Here is a 6,056-nt window from a genome sequence, read left to right as displayed (position 1 = left end):
AGCTTTTGAATATCAGCAAGGATGAAGACTCCACAACCTCTCTGGGCAACCCGTGCCAGTGCTCGGTCACTCGCACAGTAAAAAGTGTTTCCTGACGTTCAGAGGAAACCTTCTGTGTTGCATTTTGTGCCCGTTGTCTCTCATCCTGTCACTGGGGACCACTGAAAAGATCCTACCTCTGTCCTCTGCACCCTCCCTTCAGGTATTCATATACATTGGTAGGATACCCCCCGATACTTTTCGTCTACAGGCTGAACAGCTCTCTCAGCATTTACCCATAGGAGAGATGCTCCAGTCCCTTCATCATCTTCACAGCCCCTTGCTGGACTCTCTCCTGTATGTCCATGTCTCTCTTGTACTGGAAAGCCCAGCACTGGACACAAAAAACTACAAGAAAACTCTGCTGAAGCCCGGGCTTGAACCAGGGACCTTTAGATCTTCAGTCTAACGCTCTCCCAGCTGAGCTACTTCAGCCCTGATTTGGCACTGATTTTTCCCAAAACCTGTTGGAACAGAATTATCTTTCAGACTTTTACCATTCAAACTGGCTTGGTGGACACTTGGCTCTTGTCCTGTCACTGGGGACTACTGAAAAGAGCCTGAGTTGAGTCCATCTTCTTTACACGCTCCCTTCAGATACTTATGTACATTCATGAGATCGCCCTGAGTCTTCTCCTCTCCAGGGGTTCCATGGGACTTTGCGCATGGCTGAACTACAAAAGGTTTCAGAAGCAATGAAACGCACACAGAAAGTGAGTTTCATCAGAAAGTATTGCACACAGGTTGCCCTAAAACCTTTCTTCTTCCCCAGTTTGAGAAGTCTTTAATATACAGATTTCTAGGAACTGGGAGAATACAGCAGAGAGGTTATTCTGTGATTTTCTTCTCGACATTGTAGTTGTTTCCCCTGAGTTCACTACTGTCCCAGCCTCCCTTCTTAGTCTGCTGTGCAGAAGCAGTGCCCCTACTAATAAGGCAGCCAAGGACTAGTGACACCCAGGGTAGGAAAATCCCCAAAGCCTTTGGGATTTGGGTGGAGGTTGACCTGCCTAGTGTCCTGCAGGCAATTGAGCCATGCCTTTCATCTCAAATACAATCCCACCACAAGAACTCCATTCAGGTTGCCTAAATATACACATTCAGTACTTTTTGTGGTACCTTAGGCTATCCCAGCTGTCCCACAGCTCCTACTGCAGAGGACTGTAGACTTTCTTCATGACCTATCTCACATCTTTAAGCCCTGTGACAATGGCTTAAATGCCCTTTGGCTTCTTAAAAAGCACCAGGCACCTAGGAAAATAAAACGTGCCCTCCTAGATCAGATCGATGGTCCATCTAGTCCAGTTCTCTGTCTCTGAAAGTGGCACAGGGAGATGCTCCACAGGAGATCATGTGAGTACGGCTGCAGCCCATTCCCCTTGTGCCATATTCAAGAAGTTGGAAGGAACATCTCCACCTGGTCATTCAGCGTCTGTCTCTGGATCTATCACCAATGCTTAAGCTTATGTTTAAACACCTGGCCCAAACATCAACTACCAGAGACCAATAAGGTCAACAATTATCAAAGAACTTCGAATGAGGACGGCTGTGGTGGATAAATACACAAGATAGGAAAAATTCTTACAGCCGCATTTCCACTGGTAACACCCCTCCACGCAAGTTTTCTCAGAGGCTGGGCTAAGCTGTCACTCCATAGAGCCCACATCATCCATACCCTGTTGGCTCTGAGTGGGTGACAAGGAGCCATGTGCAGGTTCTCCCTAGGAAAGGGAGACCTGCCAGGTCAGCGTGTGTGGAAGCCTGGCTCACCTGTGACTTAGCTTTGCCACTCCAGCTGTCCTATTTTTGCTTCCCCAGCTTTCTCCTTGTCAAGGAAAGTGACTGCAGAAACCAAAGCAGTTCTGTTTCTCACCAGCTTTCCTCAGACAGGAAGAAATGATCCCAACATGGGAACTGTGGTATTTGACAACCCACTCTGCCTTGCTGGAAATACTGAAGCTTCAGCTGGGTACAAAATTCCTACTGAAAGATGAGCTATGTTACACTTTGCAAATGCTAGCAGTGCTGGTGAAATGATGAGGTGAAGGATCTGATAAAGAACAAGCCCTGAAGGAAGTGCTACACTGCGGTTAAATGTAGAAACTTGAGAAGCTGACTTGGTGGGAAGTTGGCTTATTCAGATGGCGAAACATCACAACTGAAAGTCTATGGGCAAAGTCGTCAGAAGGAAGACTTGTGTTGCCAGTTTAACACGTCATATGGAAGAAGTTGGAAGCTTAGACTTTCCCTCATTGAAGAAAAAGAACCGAAACCTGTCCTTCTGGCTCAATTCAGACCTAAGGGCTGGAGCACCATAGGCAGCTCTGCTATGGGGAGTGAATGAAGTGGAAGGAGGAGTGAAGTTGGGATGACTGCTCTGGCGGCTTTGTGGACACGTCAAAATTGCAGCTTTTAGCAGATGCTGCTTTTTTGAGCCAGAGCTGTGGACACCTCTCCCTACCACACACGTGTCCAGCTCAGTGCTACACTGTGCAAATGCAGACATTTGGGAAAACTGCTTTGACAGCCTATCCACTGTCATGAAAGAGAGACAGACAGCCACCGTGATCTCCTGCAGGAAAAATACCCTGTCTCTGGGACACTTATTTCCATCAGTGAGACTTTCCCTGTTTCCATCTCTGTCCCTGCTTTGTCTGCCTATGCCAGAAACTTTCTAATAGGTAGCCTTCTACTTCACCTTTGATTTCATTCTGGTGGTTTCCTCAGGTTACTTGTGTGTCCTTTGCACCAGGGGGTCTGTAGAGTGTGGGCTCCCCATACTCAAAGTTCCCTGTTGTCCTCTCTTACCTGTCCTCATCCCCCCTGCAAAAACTCCTGATTCATTCACATCTTGAATACTGTCTGCTTTGTTTCGGTGTCTCCATCCCAGGAAAGATGTAAAAAAACCCTAACCAGTGGAAAGGCGTAATAAAGTCACTTCTGCACAGGGAATCATTGTGTAAACCGTGTTTATTCAGTCTGGAAAAAAGAAAGGGTAAAAGGAAGGGTATTATAGGATCTAGAGAGGAGTCATTAGGGGTTGATTGCTTATTGACTCTTCTGATGCAGGAAGTAAGGGCTATCGGTTGAAATAAGCAAGCGCCAAGCTTGGAACAAAGAAAAAGACGTTTCTTCTCACACTGGTTATCTGTGCAAGTCCCTGCCATAGGATATTATAGATCCCCAAAGTGTACAGACATTCAAAAGATGACTGGGCAGATTTATGGAAGAAAAAACTGCAGGAAGAGCTTGCAAAAATGAAACTACCTGCTTTGGTTCATGCAGTGCCTGAGCCACAAATCTCTGGAGATTGGGAGAGTATCTGGTGATATAACACTACATTCTTTTTTCTGTTATTATACTCTTCTATAGGTATTAAATCATAGAAAATGGTGCAGACCGGCTTTGAGCTAGATGTTCTTCTGTGAGTCTTCTCTGGCACTTCCTTATACTCATGCCCTGGCTTCTTGAGACATCAGGAAGATGTCAGCCTGTAAAACCGTGTTGGCACAATGGGCAGAGATGTGCTGGACGTGTCATTTCATGCCATCAGCCAACTGTTTGATCTACCACTCCCACACAGGTGTTTGAGGCTTTGACCATGTCAAACAGATGGCAGGAGATCCTTCTGTCCCCACTTTCCCTTCTCCCATTCTTCCAGCTTTCCCATCACTCAAGGCTGATCTGCCTGTGCTTTTTAAAATATCCATCTGGCATCACCCAGATGCAGCTTTCAAAAGTTATCGCATTACATCCATGCAGAAAGCTACCACTGAATGCTTCTCCCAAGAGCTGACGTGCCTGGCCATGTCGAGAAGCACAAAGCTGGCCTTTGTGGGCCAGCGCGGGTTCATCACCCCTTGCTGAGTGCATTCTTTTTTTTAATGAGGGTCAATGCATCAACCAGATGGAGGTGCGGAGAGGTGACCTTTTCTACCCAACTCAGCACATCAGTTTTGTCATAACTCTTAGTTTTCATTGCAGGTTTCCTGGCACCAAACTATGGCACTGATGGGATTTTGTCCTATTTCTGCAGCTATCTGCACCAGGGGAGTGACAGACGACTGCAGGGTCGAGATGCTATTGCTTTTCACACACTGACTTTGCTCTGATGTGTCAAATAAAGCACATGTTCCTCCTTTAGGTTTCTTGAAATTTTTCTGTCTCATTACACTGAGTGGGCTTCTGGTTTACTTGAAAAGCATTTTTAGTGATTATCTCTATTTTGCTGTCGCTATTTTCTCTCCTTTCTCTTTTTCCAGACTTTTCTGAAAATGATCTCATTAAGAACATGGAACTCCTGTTTCTGAAAAAGGTTCCTTGAGGTTTGCAAAGGTCTCCCAGCAGGAAGGTTGCTTGTCTCCATTTTCCCTGCCGTTCAACAGACCCCCAAGTGAGCCCATTAGCAAAAATGGACTGCTTGAAAAAAAAAAAATCTACAAAATATGCAACAGCAGCAGCAATAGCTCTGAAATGTAAGGCTCCAGTAGGCAACAAACTATGTTTGCAAACCTCATCTTTGATGACAGTTTAATATGTTAGGGAAAGAATGAGATAATGGCACAAAGGGGACTGTGGGTGCTTGCTACCTGCTGCAGTAGCTCTGAGGGGACGTACTAAAGAGGATGGAATATGGGGCCTGAGGTAACTCAATTGTTATTCTGGAGAGATAAATGCATCTTTGAAAAACAGAGTTAATGAAGCCCGGCTGCCAAACTATGCCTGTCACGTAGCCCTTTCCTTCTCCCTCCTTAAGTCTGATGTCTAAAAGATGCTGAGATCATTAGCCCATCCTTTGCAGGGGGGTCACTAAGGGTTCTTTAAAGTTTTCATTTAAGGTTTGGCTCTTAGGAATCCAGGCTATGAATAACAGCGCTGCTGTCCTTATGTGCAGTATCCCCGTGCTTGAAGCGTGTACCTTGGATGGAGGGATGCAGGCTGTGGTCCTGCTGCTGCCTGGGAGAAATGATCTGGATTTGGGTGAATATTTGCAATCTGCCCTGTAGGGAAATACCCACACACTCACTGGTAGGGAGACAGAGCGAGAACAAACCTCAGACCTGTTATTTAAGTTCTCCCCAAGTCTGAATCACTCTTTTCTGAGAAAAATGTGTTTTAATGTTTGCTCTAGTGACCCTGTTATACAGAGAGACCTGAGAGATCTTAGATGTATTTCACTCAGAGCGATGGGGCAATGTGGAAAAGCAGAGGTCTGTGTTCATCAAAATCTTGTTTCCAACCAGGCAAAGGAAGATATTTGAGGCAGAACTTTCTGAGCCTTAGGGGGGTACCTCAGTTACTGTGTAGAAAAGAGAAGGCGATGGCCATCTCCTTGGTTGTGTCCTGCATGGACCCAGGCTGACCAGGCAGCAGGAGAACGCCTAGTCCGAGAGTTTTGTCTTGGAGCTAAGCACTGAGAGACACAAGTCTCGACCTAAATTTGTTTTGTGTCAACTACTGAATATTGCAGTCCTGCAGTTACGCTCAGCATACAAGTCCTGTTGCTTTTCCAAGGCTTAATAACATCTGCAGATCCCGCTCTGCCTCCGCAAACTCACAATGCACTATGCTTTCCCCAGATCCTTCTTTCAAGATGGATCGCCCACTGCCATTTCAACCCATCAAAACTGCATTTTCAGAAGGATAAACCAACTGCATTCAGGAATCGCTTTTTTAATAACTGTCAATAGACCAGAGCAATAAAATGGTTACTAAGGCGGCAGAAAAACAGCACCAAGAAAACCCTCGTAAAAATAACAGGTGCATTCAAGTGTGTGGGGGTATGTAGGTATATTTGTAATACAATAATATACAAACCAGGTGGCATATTACCTCATTAGCAATCCACTTCTTGCCAAACTGGGTTTGGTGAGATTCCCTGAGAGGTTTCCCAGAAACTCATAAAATTAGTAGTAAACAACCCTTCTTGGGTGTTGGGAAATATTTCCTGACTCTCCCAGCCCCCTTCTGAAGTTTTTCTCTGTTTTGCAAAACATCCAGAAGTTATTGGGAGGAAA

The 6,056-nt window shown here is 45.5% G+C and overlaps 1 non-coding gene across 1 annotated transcript; it reads right to left on the bottom strand.

Annotated features, from left to right (window-relative positions):
- Positions 1–401: 401 nt before the first annotated feature.
- Positions 402–474, bottom strand: TRNAF-GAA (transfer RNA phenylalanine (anticodon GAA)). The gene has a single exon. It is a non-coding gene; the product is annotated as a tRNA-Phe (tRNA).
- Positions 475–6,056: the final 5,582 nt, after the last annotated feature.

The sequence above is a fragment of the Harpia harpyja genome, chromosome 5 (genome assembly GCF_026419915.1).
Source record: "Harpia harpyja isolate bHarHar1 chromosome 5, bHarHar1 primary haplotype, whole genome shotgun sequence".
NCBI lineage: Eukaryota > Metazoa > Chordata > Aves > Accipitriformes > Accipitridae > Harpia > Harpia harpyja.
This window is presented reverse-complemented; position numbering and strand designations above follow the sequence as displayed.